The 15,121-nt window shown below is 47.3% G+C and overlaps 1 protein-coding gene across 4 annotated transcripts in view; it reads left to right on the forward strand.

The window, feature by feature from the left end:
• Positions 1-182: 182 nt before the first annotated feature.
• TGFBRAP1 (transforming growth factor beta receptor associated protein 1) overlaps positions 183-15,121 on the forward strand; it is a 49,166-nt gene continuing 34,227 nt past the window's right edge. For 2 of the 4 annotated variants that reach the window (XR_013830954.1, XM_079940286.1), the window contains exon 1: positions 183-308. The gene's annotated coding sequence lies outside the window, so the exon portion shown is untranslated. Of the gene's footprint in view, positions 309-3,977; positions 4,354-10,131; positions 10,253-15,121 lie in introns of those variants that run through there. The other 2 variants (XM_079940287.1, XM_079940288.1) reach the window with 2 other exon arrangements.

Genomic DNA, 15,121 nt, shown 5'->3' on the forward strand with positions numbered 1-15,121 from the left:
GAAGTGACGTCCCGTCCGGCGCGGCGGCCTCGGGTGTGCCGTCACTCTGGCTGCGCCGCTCGTCCCGTTCCGCCTCTCAGGGTCGGCTGGGGCGCCGAATGGGGTCTCGCCGGGGAATACCCCCGGGGGCGAAAGAAGTGAAAGGTCTTTCTGCCGAGGAAACGATTGGCGTTTCCAGTCTGGCGGGAAGAGAGGGAAAGGCGAAGTTCACGGAGCGGCCCACCATTGGCGCCCGGTCGCGCCTCCTGTGACGTCAGGGGCAGAGACCAATGGGAGCCCCAGGATGGCCTCGCGGGAAGACGGCGCGGGTGAGACGTTATCCCAAGTATGGCGTGGGGAGCGTCTCGGGTTTCGTTTATTAACCGTTTTATTGTTTCTTAATCTTCCTTCAATATGGTGTAAGGCCAGAGGGTTTAATTACCTGAAACCCCACCGCCTGGCACATAATAGGCACTCAAGTATTTATTCCCTGAAATAATACTCGGAATGAAACTGCTCAAACATGAAAATAACGTCTGAGAAGCGCCGGGGACACGGCCGCACTTTTGTTTAGCTTCCGCAGCTGTGAAATGGGAATGATAACTCCACCTCACAGTGTTGTGAAGTTGGAGCCAAAGCAGGGAAAGTCCCTTGCCTGTTACCTCTATCTACCCGGACATTTGTTGTAGCCTGTTGACTGTCATCAGGGGAGAGAGGTGGCAGGACGGTGGTGTAGGTGGGGGAAAAGAATTTAAGAGCCTGAAAATGGGGTTACCGGTTCTTGCTGTGTTCTTTCTCCCTGTGGTTTTCAGGACTTAACCTGAAGCCTCAAGCTCTTCATCAGCAAAAATGTTTTATGGCAGGTGAGATCTGTGCGCTTTTTCTCTGCCGATATTTTCCAGTTTAAAGCTAAAAGCACTTCCCTGCTTAAAACTAAAGCCATTAAGATAACTCATGGTACCTCTGAAACAAACATCTCAGGATAGAGAGAGCGTCCCTTGGGCAGAAGGAAAAAATCAAGAGTCAGAGAGGAGGGAGTAGAATTCGGTTCTAACACCCCTCCCTTCTCCAGGGAAGGAGAGACTATGTCTTTGGTAACGCCTGCCCCGGCTCCATCCTGGGCAGAGGCTTAAAGAGTGGAGCCTACGAGAACATGTGGTCTGCCGTGTTTTAATCAGAGTTTCTGATGTAGGAAATAGGGCAGGGAGAATTTGCGTTTCTAACAAGTTCTAAGGTTATGTTTCAAACGTGTCCAGGCAGAAAGACCACCTCACAGAGACTCCTGTCACATCGAAATAAGGAAGCTACAGGTACCTTCAAGCCAGGCATTTACCGTGATTGGAAGGGCCAGGCCTGTCAGCACCAAAACCAAAAGACTGAAAACCAAACCCCAGAGTGGCCCAAGAGCATGTCAGAATCCGTGTGGGGACCAGGGATGCGAGGACCTGACCTCTCTCGCTTCTCCTCACCCCTGGTACTTCACAAATTCCCTAACCAGACACAGTCCTGAGGAAGGGGGCCGGCCTCCGCTGATAAGATTATTGTCACTGCAGCCGAGTGGGGGCTTAACGTAGAAATAAAGCTCAGTTACAGAAAAAATTCCATTTGTTGCATATTTAAGTTTGTAGACTGAAGTTTATTCCTGCTACAGTATTATCTGTGAGTTTTATGTAGTAACCATAAATGCTTAAGTTTTATTATGAGAATTTTCCCTTCACTCAAAGATCATGAGGTTTTCATTAACATTTTTGTTTGGTGCCTGTAGTCGACAAGAACAAAGCTGAGGGAAACGAACAAATACTGCCCTGCCTGGCATCATCACCTCACTGGGCTATGAGCTCCTCTGGGGCAGGGTACATATGTGTCCTTGGAATCTCCGCCCGGTCCCTGGCGCGCACAGCGCTTGTACTTAAGTACTCAGTAAGTGTCTACTGAATGAATGAATCGTGAACACGATATAAACTGAGAACCTGGGGTGTTGATTCCTCTTGTTGGCAGTGTAATATTTAAGAGACTTACGAATATTTTATCAGATGTATTGTCAACTATATCTGAGCATCCATAAAATGCTTCAAAGTGAATAGAACAAAAAACAGTTCATGTTTTGGACCCGTGGTTTTAGCTGTTTAGAGCCACAGTTCTGCTATGTGTAAGTGAGGATGTTAAGTTTTGGGAGTAGATAGCAACAAAGTATTCGGTTGTACCTATTCAACGCTTAATCTATTAGACCATTTTTTTCAAACTCTATAAAATACTCTAACGTGTGTAGTATGAGCCCAAGGGATATTTAGTAAATATAATAAATGAAGTTAATAATTCCTTTGAAAATATGACTTTGATAATTCATAAATATGACCAATCAAAACAACATGAGAAATATTGAATTAGCCTGATGCAGATCTTTGCACATTTATGGAATAGTTACTTACATACCGCTGCCGGACATATGTGAAATAGACTTCTCAGAAAGTTCAGGAAGAACAAATGTTTCTAGATGGAATAATGAGCACATGTGGAGTTTGCCATTTTAAGAATCTTATGGCAAATCCTTTCAAAAAGGAAATAATTATTTCTGAATTACCTCCTTTACTCCCCTTTTTCGTTAACACGTTTGCACTCCTAGATTGTTTAAAGCAGAACACAAATATTCCATAAACCATTCAACCAACAAAACTTAATTTTATGTATAAAAAAATTTATGGTGTTATTGAGTTCTGGGTTCTTATCCTTGCTCTTTTCTTCCATGGAGTTTGGGAGAAGCCTTTCACTTCTCTTTGCGTCTGTGAATTCGCGTGTACAATGCAGAAATCAGCAGTGCCTACTTCATAAGGATATGGCGAGGCTTAGATGAGATCACTGCAGTGAGCCCCTTAGCCCAATGTCCAGCTGGCAGTCAGTAGGTGTCACCTCTGCACCTAATCTCATGCCAGGCCATGGTAGAGCACTGAAATGAAAAAGCGCAGAGTGGATTCAAGCTCCCGCTGGGCCAGTGATGAGCTGATGACCAGTCACATATTCTCCACAGGCCTGGGCAAAATGAGGAGACGGCTGTATTTACTCTGGTGTTCTCCAGCTCCCTGGCTGCACTAGACTTGGGAGCCCATTCATCGCCACTTGTCCTTGAAGCACACATAGCTGTGCACTCTGGGAAACCCCTTCCCCACCTGGAGGCTGGGCCAGTGACACTGGATCCATTGGGTCAGGGCTGAAGCACTGTCTGGGGCTGGGGCACATGTGTGGCCATGAACTCAGAAGGGAAGGGTGTAAAAGGCCATAGAAGATTAATTCCTGATGGTTCTTTATTTCCTTCATTTAACTTTTGGGGGGGGGGTGTCATTTGTTTTTCTCCATTTGAAGCAGAGGACCACAGAGTAGAATCTGGTATGACTCCTGGTTCTGGAGGACGGTTTTATTCTGTAATCCCCAGGGGCTGGAGGAAAGCTGAGGTCACAGGGGACCTCTAAAGTCAGGGAAAATCATTGAGAAAATTGGGCTTTTTATAATTTATGCTGATAATTGAGCACTGACAGCTCTGGAGGGAGTTTTCTAAGTTTTTCATCGTGAAACTGGATTTTGACTATATATTGAAGAGAGGCGCATGGATTGTTCGTAACCTAGGAGTCTTCACTGTGGCTTGACCCAAAGGAATAGCTATTGATGGGCTTTCCTTAAGGAGTGGGTAAACTAGCCCCAGGACCCCCTGCTTCAGTACGGACACCTTGGAATACACTGCCCCTGGGGCTCGCGGCTAGCGGTGGGCCGGAGGCGGGCGGCTCATGCCCAGCACTACATTTCGGTTCCAGGGCGGCCACCAGCAGCCGTCCACTCCTACAGCCCGACTTCGTCAGGTGGCAGCGCCGTCCAGCCCTTCCCAGGAGTGATGGATGGGTGGATGGATTCATTCATTCCTTCGGCAGGTGCACTGCCCAGCGCCGTCGCGGTGCTAGAAGCAGGACGGCGAGCGAGTCCGGCAGGCCGCGGGGGAGGAGAAAGCGCGGCCCCGACAGCGGCAGCCTCGCCGCGTTACCGGCCTCGCCGCGTTACCGACCCCGCCCTGCGCCCGGTAGGCTCCGCTCGAGCGCCCGCGGGGATCGGCGCGTCTACCCCCGGACCCCCGAGGCAGGCGCGCCGGGAACCCTGCAGACCCCCGGCACCTGAGGCCGGAGGGGCGCTCCCCTCCCCGTAGCCCGGGCCGGGGCGGGGTCTGCAGGCGACGCGGGGCAGCAGGCCGGTCGGGGCCTGGCGCTCCCGCCCTCGGCCGTCCACGTGACGGGAAGCGGCGGGGCCGGGCTGGAGCCGGAGCCGGGGCCGGGGCCGGGGCCCAGGAGCGCGCAGCCCGGGGCGCGGGGCCCGGAGCAGCCGGAGCACGGGCCGGTGAGCGCGGGGCGGGCAGGGAGCGCGGGGCGGGTGGGGCTGGGGTCGGCAGGGGCTGGTGGGCGGCGGCCTGCGGGCAGGTGCGCGGACAGGTGCGCGCAGGCAGGTGCGCGGGTGGCGGGCGCGCGGCGCCGGGAGGGGGCGGCTGTGCGGCTGCGCGCTTTCGGGGCAGGGAAGACCCGAGACTTGGTCCGGCTTTGGGTGGGCTTTCGCTGTTCTGGAGGGAGGAGCCCGGCGGGACGACACCCCGTGCCCCTCGCCCGTCTCCCCTCCACCCGTGCGTGCGATGGTTTTGTCGCTGTGCTTGACGTTTCCTGGAGCTCGTGGGATTTGAGGGTGCAGATTCCGGGCCACATTCGGGCCTGTTTGGCCTGTACTGGGAGACGGGGCAGGGGTGCGATGGGAAGAGGGGAGATCTCGCCCCTGTTCTCCCCTGGGATGTACGGGTGGAAGGAAGTTGAGTTCTCCGCTTCTCGCCTCCTGTGTTTTAAGGGGTGGCTTTCAAGACACAAGCTCCCGCCTGCAGTTGCCCGCACCTGCCATCGCTTCCGCCACGGGCTGCTGGGTGACCATCACCCCCCAGGCCCTACCTGGCCGCTGGAAATGGGGGTTCACACAGCGCCTCTTAATGCACACGGACTGTACTGGGTGCTGGGGTCCCAACCTGTCGGATCAGGGTTCCATCCTTGAGGAAGCGCTTGGGGAGGGCAGGCAGCCGCGGGGACAGTGGTGGCAGGTGAAGACCCGGGAGAATGTGTGAGGAGGGTCCGCTGCGGTGTGAGCTGGCAGACCCTGGCCCAGAGCTCACGGCTGGAGGCGCCCCCCGAGCCCACTACCCCTCCTCTGGCCGCGCTTCTCTGTTGGTCAGCCGGAAACTCCAGCCCTGTGGTCGGATAGGAAGGAACATCTGGCCAGCTGCTTCCTTTTATTTTTCCTTCCATTTCTGACAGCCGCACAGCCTCAGTGGTCACTGAAGCGGCCTCTTTGGCGTGTGGCCCTAGAGGCCATCTACCGCTAGCCTTCGCAGGCCCCGTTCCTTTGTGAAAAGGGGCCGTGCTGCTCCATGGCGGTGGTGGGCGTGGAGCTGCAGGTTCAAACCCTGACGCTGCCACTTCCTAACTGGGAGCCCAGGGCATTCACTGGACGTTCTGAGCCTCACTTTCTTCAATCAAAATAGGGGGAATATGAGGAAAGATACATGCATTCCAGGAAGAAAATGTGCATTGGGCACAGAGCCTGGCACTTAGTAGGTGCTCGATGAATTATTGTTACTAAATAGAAACGAGGACGTGGGGTGGTAGCTGTCTCAGCTCTGAAGTCCCTGGTGTTGGCTCTGAGTAACCGTTAACCCAGTGAGGGCTCTCTTCTGGGGTGAGACTCCCCGGGGGCTCTGAACTCCAGTTTGCTGTGTACATTTTACAAAGACACGGGGGACAGGTGTGGTGCTAGCCCTCGCCTTCAGGTACGTCCTCTGCCTTTTCTCTTCCACTCAGACGGTGAACAGCAGTCCTTGGGTCCTACAGGTGGAGGCAAGTTGCCGTCCACTGCGGGCTCCCAGGACGCTCCAGCCTCTGCCTAACCCTCCAGCGACAGGGAGTTTTGTCAGGAGCCTGTTCTTCCCTCAGGCAGCTCCAGTTGACAAGTTTTAAAAGCACAGAGCTCACTGTTTAAAAAACGTGAAATTTCCAGGCCTGATTTGCAGCTAGCATTTCTGTTCATAAAAAAAAAGTAGTTATTATGGTTTATTCCTTCAGGCTAATATTAAAATTTTGTGATCCTTTAAGAAAACTCGAGGAAATTTGACTTAACGAGTTAAGCATCTTCATCTTGGTCTCAGTTCTCATTAGAAATACGTTAATCATTTGTGGTAGCCAGGTGTTTGTATACCGCCTGACAATTTGGCCTGTACTTTATAACTTATCTCCTCTGTGGCAAACCTGACCCATTTTTCTTTCTTAAACAATGCTGTACTACAAAATGGACGTAGAAGTAACAAGTTAATTTGGGGCTACCCCGAATGAGCTGGAGTGCCCCATGCAGAAGGGCAGGAGTAGTCATTGAGCGTGTTGTGAAATCGTGCAGATGATTTGAGATCAAGATCTTTTGATAGTCAAGTAGCTGCTGTTGGGTAAATTAAAGATTCAGGAAAAATAACGTGTGGAAGAGGACAATTGCCTAGCATCCAGTAGGCCCTCAGTGATTCTTATGATGGTTTGAAGGTCCAGTATTGAGGAAGACGTCACAAAGGAAATGCCTGGAGATCCACACTCCTCCTCTGCTCTTTTCCGCCTCCCCTGCCCCGCCCTTCCCAAATCCCTGCTTCAGTTATAACTGCTGATGTTGCTGTTCCAGGACGCATATGATATATATACACAGAGACACGCAAATGCATATATGTGGTATGTGTATATATGTATGTGTACATACACTTGTGTGTGTATATTCACATATATACGTATTTAAATAATTCTGATTAATATTGCCCAGGAAAAGGGTCCCAACTATGAATAGTTACATATAGGTATGTACTGGGAAACGATCAAGATGACAAGTTAGTTGTTCAGCCTTAGCTGTCTTTTTTTCTTCTCTTTTAAGATACTCTTTCAGGTCATTGAAACAGGTTTATTGTGATGTAACTAGCCTTATAATATCTCTGTCACATGAGTGCAAAAGAGAACACTAAATGGTCATCCAGTGGTGTCCTGACTTTCAAAAGGGGGAAAAGTTGTCTTTGGTGCAGGTTGGTAAATGTGTTTTCGGTTCCTGGCGGATTTCAGGACCGGGTCACTGAGCAGCCGGCTGTGAGAGCTGAGAGAAGCACAGGGGCAGCATGGGCTGCAGTCCCTCAGAACAATTGACGCCACAGAAACGTGTGTCCCGTTTAGATAAGATTACCGGGCTAGCGGAGAAACGTGTCCGCGTGTCACTCTGTATCTGAGGTTGAGCAAGGCGGTGCTGACTGCACTCCATTTGGGAAGAAGCGTTTATTTGTGACACAGGTTGTTTAGGGGGCGTGGGGAGGGGGCGAGGCGTTTGGCCACAGAGAAACGTTAGAAGGGAGGGTGAGGCGGGTCCTGGGGCCCCTCTTCTAGCCTCGGGATGGAAAGCGAGGACCTACTGCTGAGGGTCCCCCGGGGAGGGCCTCACACCATGGTGCCCCCTGTGTCTGGGGTTGTCTGAGTTCTCTTCAGGGATCCGAAGTCACACTCGCCCCCTTTGGTCAATGCAGTAGGAAGAACGTGGCCTTGGAGTCAGAAACAGAAACGGGGCTGAAGTCCCAGTTTTTTCACCTGCGGCTTTGTAGCCTCTGTGTCCACAGTGATACCCGCCTCTCGAAGCGAAGCATCTGTCCAAACCCGGGGCCCAGGGCCGCAATCAGCTGGTGCCCACCCTTCATCCAGACTCAGAGCGGCCTTGAGCCCGGGGTGGGCAGTGTGGTGCAGTGGTTAGGGCCCCGCTCTCCGTGGTCCTTCAGCCTGTGAGAGCTCCATCTCCCCCTGCGGAGTGGAGTGATGAGAGTGCTGGCCTGGTCGGCCACCGCGGTAAGCTGGAATAGCCCGCTTGATCCGGAGCCTGGCACGTGAGGAGCATCGCAGGGGTCGTGGCTTCCCTAGGATACTGTTATCACTACCCTGTCCTCCACAGGAGCCAGAGAATAGCCCAGAGGGAGCGTGTCATCCACCCAGATTCAAGAAGGGGACAGGCGCAGACTTTAAGTGACTTGCCAGGAATACACTCTGTCCACCTGAGTCCATCCCAGACTTTCCCGGCTACCCTGGTCCAGCGTCTGCTCAGTCTTCTCCCTGGGTCCACGAGAAACTGGCCCCAAGCTTCCTTCTTAGCCTCCGTGGGAGAGAGGCCAGGTGACCTGCGGTGTTGTGAACCCTCCTTTCCGACCCCTCCACTCAGCTCCGTCCTCTGGGCCTTAGCTGTCTCTCCTGATCGTATGGGACCAACGTGACGTTGACGTGGGGTTGAAAACAGCTGGTGAAACTTGGGAGGCTGTGTATGTCCCCCCTGGCCCTTTCCTGGAACGTGAGAATGTGTGACAACTTTAATTCCCTTGTAGGTTTGATATTTTCAGACCTGATTTCAGTAGAACTGCTATTTTCAGTTTTCCCAAAGATTTCCCCCTTCTAGAGTATTGGTATCTCAGGTCTTTATAAATGCGCTTACCCAGGTTAATCGAGAAACTTCTTACGAAACTTTTTTCTATGAAAGTCTGTTGTTAAAATGGCAAAATAAAATTTTTTAATAGTTGCATTTGTAGAAATACTGTAAATGACAGGCAGATTCAAGGAATGCAAGCTCTCTTACAGCTAACGCCTGAACTCCTCTGACCAGTGGCAGGCTCTCGGAGGGTCTCTGCCATGCTCCCTGGGCCCACTTCCGAGACTCTGACCCCCAGTCAGAGTCTTTCTTTCTTTCTTTTTCAATTTCTTGGCCGCACCCTGCGGCATGTAGGATCTTAGTTCCCCAACCAGAGATCAAACCCGTGCCCCCTGCGGTGGAAGCGTGGAGTCTTAACCACTGGACCACCAATGAAATCTCTTTTCTAATGAATGGTTTCCATCCCTTGAAACGGTGCCCAGGGAGTGGTTTTTGCCCCCATCCCCTTTGACAACTGGTGGGTTTGTAGAGCACCTCACGTGCTTGCAGACGTAGACATGGCTTTCCAGCTCAAGTGCCTGAGGAATTCAAGGATTCAGAACTGAATGTAGCTAATAAAACAAGTGACTGATGTGGAATAATATGAATAGGTTAATGACTGTAACTTCTCTATAAGGAAGAGGAAAGGTTGGCCAAGTTTACATTTTTAAGGGTTTCGCATCTTGTGATCAGTTTGGAGTTTATCTTTTAGGCAGTGGCACACTTTCCGAAGCACTTTAAGGGGGGTGATGACGTGATGTTTGAGATGTGAGGTCCATGGTCCTGCCCATCTTCCTGTGTTGGCTTAGAATCAGGCCTGGCTCTGGTCCAAACGTTAGAATGACCGTTTGATCTCTGTTCACTTATAAAGGACTATCAGAAAATTAAAAAAAAAAAGTAAAATGGGACAATAGCAAATCTGCCTTTAGGTAAAGTGTCCTTTTTAAAATGTAGGTAAGAATTAATCTTTAGCTGGTCCATAGGGAAGCACCTCCTGTGATAGGGCTGTGATACCCATTGATGGGTTTTCACCTCTAAAGTGATACGTCTCTGGTGCACATATGCTGCGTAGGGCTCTATAGAGTTTGTTTGATTTTAAAGTGTTGATGTAATCCTCAAATGTGTGATTCTTTGCAGACACACAGGATGCCATGCCCATCTTAAGGCTGTTCTCATATTATGTGAACGTTCTGTGACAGGAGGAAACAGTGTCCTTTGGTTCAAGAAAAGTAATTATTGGCGAGGATCCCATCTTGATAAACAGCCCTTTGTCATAGCATTCTTTTAGCAGGATATATTTATTTCTGGCTCAGATCGGGAGTCTATATGTACATATATATTTTTTTCCTTGTTTAATCTTGTAACCTTGGGTCTACGAGTGTCTTTCTGCGTCTAGATAATCTTTCTACCTCAGACATTGCTTTTATTCCATGTTCATTCTTTCTGCTGTGACTTTCACCCGCAGCGTGAGCATTTCCATTGCTCCAGGTTCTTGCAAATCCCCAGTGTCGTAGGACTTAAGAGGTGTGGTCCGCTTGGTGGATATGCAGCGAAGTCTCCTTGTAGCTGCAATTTGCAATTCCAGATGGTTCTACAGGTTGATCACTCCTCCACGGCTGCTGGCCATTCACGTCTCCGCTTCTGTGAGAAGCCGGCTCACCTTTTGCCCGATCTTCTGTGAGATTCGTGTTATTTTCTTCCTGTGCGAGTTCTCTGGACCATCCGGGCGTGTTTTCGTCAGACGTGTGAGGTCAGCGTCTTCTCCCCCATCCTCATGTTTCTTCATCTTAACTTTTCACTTTCTTGATGGTATCTTTTGAAGAATGTAGGTTTTACATTTTAACGTGAATAAATTTATCTTTCTCCCTAGGGTTTGTGCTTTTTTATCTTATTCTAGAAGTTCTTCCCTACCTTAAGGTCATTAACATATTTTTCCCCTATTTTCTTCTCAAAGTTTTAAAGTTATGCCTTCCAAACTTAAGACTCTTCATCCATCTGGAATAATTCTGATGTGTGGTGTAACGTAGGACTCTGGTTTATCTTTTTTCTTCTGTGTGGATATCCAGTTGCCCAGCAGTGTTTACTGAGCAGATGAGTGCTCTGTGTACACCCTGTGATATGCAGTGCCCCCCTGCCATATTTCTAGGTTCCGTATGTGCACGGTCTGTTTCTGAGCCCTCGGGTATGTTCTCTTGGGTTCGTCCTGTACCAGCACCACAGTATCCCAATAGCCATCACTTTATATTTCATCTTATCTGTTGAGTCAAGTCCCCTTACCTTACCTTTTTCAGAAGTGTCTTGCCTTTTTTGGTCCTTCTCTGCGTATGAATTTTATAGTCTTCATGTTGAGTTATACACACACACACACAGATACACACATATATACCTGTTACAATTTTATTGGAATTGCATTTTTTTCTCTGTGTCTTTTAGGGGCAAGTTTGCTTTTTATGGAAGCAGAACTTGCATACAGTAAAATACGCCGAACCTAAGCGCACAGTTCAGTGAATTTTGACAAACCCATACACCTGTGCAACCAATGCCTCAAACAAGATGTAGGGTATTTGTGTCACCCCAGAAAGTTCCCTTGTGTCACCCCTTTCTTTCCAAAGTAACCAGTGTTCTGACTTCTGTCACTGTAGATGAGTGTTGCCTGCTTTTGCACATCATATACACGCAGACACACGTATGTGTATGGTCTCTTTCGTTCAGTGTTTTTGAGGTTCATGCTGTTGGCTTTAGCGGTGGTCTATCCTTTTTATTTCCCAGTTGTATTCTGCTTCGTGAATACTCCACGTATGGGTACAAATGGGTAAAACTGAGCTGGTTCCTGTTTGGGGCTATTATGAATAAGGCTGCTATGCACATTCTGGTACAAGTCTTATTGTGGGTGTTGGCATGTACTCCGGAGAAATGGAAACGTTAAGAGCGGAACTGCGGGGTGACAGGATATATGCATGTTTAACTTTGTAAAAGACCACCAGATTTCCAAGGCAACAGTACCATCTTATCCTCCTTCCAACAAAGTATGAGGTTTCAAGTTGTCCTTTATCCTCATTAACATTTAGTGTTGTCAGTCTTTTTTGTTTGTTTGTTTGTTTTTTGTGCGGTATGCAGGCCTCTCACTGTTGTGGCCTCTCCCGTTGAGGAGCACAGGCTCCGGATGCGCAGGCTCAGCGGCCATGGCTCACGGGCCCAGCCGCTCCGCGGCATGTGGGATCTTCCCAGACCGGGGCACGAACCCGCGCCCCCTGCATCTGCAGGCGGCCTCTCAACCACTGCACCACCAGGGAAGCCCATGTCAGTCTTTTTAATTGTCGCCATTCTAATAGGTGTGAAATGGTATCTCATGGCTTAAAATAGATTTCTCTGATGGCTAATAATGGTGAACATCTTTTCATGTTCTTATTGGTCATTCACATACCTTCACTTTTGAATCTTTTTCCCATTTAACAACTAAAGTTGTCTTTTTATTATTGGTTGGTGGGAGTTCTTACATATTCTGGAAAATGAGCCCTTTGCCTGATATGTATATCACAGATTTTCCTCCCAGCCTGGGGCTTGCCTATTCATTTCCCTAATGGTGTCTTTCAATGGATTCACATTTTAAATGTTTATAAAATCCAGTTTATCACCTTTTTTTTCTTTTCTGGTTAGTGCTTTCTGTATCCTAAGAAATCTTTATATACCCCGAGGCCCCAAAGATATTCTTCTGCCTTTTCTTCTAGAAGATTTATAGTTTTAGTTTTTGCTTTTAAGATAATTTGACGCATCTCAGATTAATTTCTGTACATGGTATGAGGAAGGGATAATTGAGGTTAATTCTTAACCTCATTTAAGGTTATCCACATGTTCCAGTGGCATTGATGGAAGTGACTTTACTTTCCCCACTGAATTTCATTGGCGCCTTTGTCAGGAACCAATTGAATACATATGTGTGGGTCTAATTTTGGACTTTCTCTCCTGTTCCATTGATCTATTTTCCTACCCAGATATCTTAATTACTCCAGTTTTATAGCAATTGCTGAAATCAGTGTAGGTCCTTCAGCTTTGTTCTTCGTTTTCAAGATTGTTTTGACTATTCTAGGTACTTGGATTACCATTTAAATTTTAAAACCAGCTTGTCAATTTCTGCAGAAATGTATGCTGAGATTAAAAATCAGGTCTTCCTTAATATCTAGCAATAAGATTTTATGATTTTCTCCTTGAAGTTCTTACACGTCTTTGCTAGACAATTTCTTCATACCTTAATTTTTTTATACTACTGTAAATGTCCTTTATTCAAGATTAAAATTTCTAATTGTTGTTTGTGTGTAGAAATGAAGATTACTTTGGTATACTGATTTTTTTGATTAAAGGATATTTCTAACCTTTTATTAATTCTAATAGATTATTTGTGAGTTTCCACGCAAACGGTACTATCACCTGTAAACAATTATAGTTTTATGTCTTTGTCTTCAATTCTTTGTAACTATTCTTTTTCAACTGGCGAAGACTTCCATTACAATGCTGACTACCAATGGTGTATTAGTTTGCTAGGGCTGCTGTAACAAAGTACCCTAAACTGGGTGGCTTAAGCAATATAAATTTTTGTTGTCCCGCAGTCTGGAGTAGAGAAGTGTGAGATCAGGGTGGTGGCCGAGGTGATGTCTCCTAAGGACTGTGAGGGAGAATCTATTCTAGGCCTCTCCCCGAGGTCCTCACAGCCTTGGGTGTTCCCTGGCTTGTAGATAGCCATCTTCTCCCTGGGTCTCCACGTGTCCGTCCTCTACGTATGTCTGTCTTGAGTCCAAATTTCCCCTCTTTATAAGGATACCACTCATATTGGATTAGGGTCCACCCTAATGACCTCATCTTAACTTGATTATCTGGAGGGACCCTATTTCCATATAAGGTCCTATTCACCGGTAATGGGAGTTAGGCCTTTTTTTTTTTTTTTTTTTTTTTTTTTTGCAGTATGCGGGCCTCTCACTGTTGTGGCCTCTCCTGTTGCAGAGCACAGGCTCCGGACACACAGGCCCAGCGGCCATGGCTCACGGGCCCAGCCGCTCCGCGGCATGTGGGATCTTCCCGGACTGGGGCACGAACCCACGTCCCCTGCATCGTCAGGCGGACTCTCAACCACTGCGCCACCAGGGAAGCCCGGGAGTTAGGACTTTGTAACATATTTGGGGAGATATAATTCAACTCACAAGAGATGATAAGGGTCTTGTTCCTTCTTTTATGTGTTTTCTCTTTTAATCTTTAAATGTGCTCAGTTAAACTTGGCAGATTTTATTACCTTAAACCAATATTGCATGCCAACTTATTCATATTGTGTTCATATATATACACACACACACATATATATGTGTTGCTTGACTCAGTGCGCTAACATTTAATACTTTTGCATGTTTATTTATAAGACTGATCTATGATTTTCCTTTTTCCTATATCCTTATCTGGTTTGAATATCAAAGTTATACTTTACACTGGCTTTATAAAATGAAGTAGGATACGTTCCTTCTTCTTTTTTATTCTCAGGAAAATGTATTGTGTAAAATTGGAATTATGCGATTGCCAAAGGTCTGGTAGAACTGTTAGGAGATGCATCTGGACCTGGTGCTTATTTTATGGGACAGTGTCCATGTAATCAGAGTATATAGCCCGAGGTCTTGCATTGTGTAAGTGCATCAGCTCTCCCAGGCTCGGCCAAGTGCTACGAAGAGAAGTAGGGCCTCTAGAAGGCTGTTGTAACAGTTCTTCAAGTAAAGAACACAGAAAAACATTTTTGAAGCTTATGGGTAATCTCAAAATCTGCTGCCCAGGTCTCTGTGTAGCAGCAAGAAGGGACTTATTGAACTGAGGTTTCCTAGGAAACCTAAAGGGACCTAGGAAGTTGCCAAAGCAACAGGTTCTTTGGACAGTGGCTTCAGGTGTAACTACAAGATACTGTGTACATCTGTAGAAGAAAACTAGTATTTTTACATTAACATTTTCAAAGACAGTCAGATTCTGATTATCACTAGCGGTGGTGTGTATATTCTTAATTTGGTGGAAAGTAATCACTAATATTTAAATTTTGGCCCTTAGCACACATGTTGCTTTATACTGTTACTTGTGTAGTTTTCTATTATGTCCTTAATGAGATTGGGAGACTTTGGGGAAAGGCACAGTGTCTTGTAACATTTTTTGCCCACATACAGGTGCTTGTTGCATATGTAATGTTATCTGTTTTTATTGTCCATGAATGCATTAATATTTTTCCCCTTTTTTCTCTAGGTATATATTTTGTAATTTTGAGAACACTGAAATATTGATCTTTTAAATTACAGCCATGCTTTTAAGGTGCAGTTCTAAGAAAAAGTTAGTTTAAATATCAGATCAGTTTGCAATCACACGATAAAGTATGAATTGTACACTTTAGAGAAATTTTTAATCTTATTACCATGTTAAAACCTCTCTGAATTCAGACCCCAGTAAGGTGGACTTAATATAGGGAGGTACAGCCTAAAGTTTATCTTTCTGTGATTCATTATTTTATCCAAGTAAATTTATCATGCGACTAGATCATGGAGGAAATTTTCCTGCTGCTTAAAGGAATAAATCATTTTTAAGTATCAGAATGTTTAGTGTCAGC

This window comes from Stenella coeruleoalba, assembly GCF_951394435.1.
Source record: "Stenella coeruleoalba genome assembly, chromosome: 13".
Lineage (NCBI taxonomy): Eukaryota > Metazoa > Chordata > Mammalia > Artiodactyla > Delphinidae > Stenella > Stenella coeruleoalba.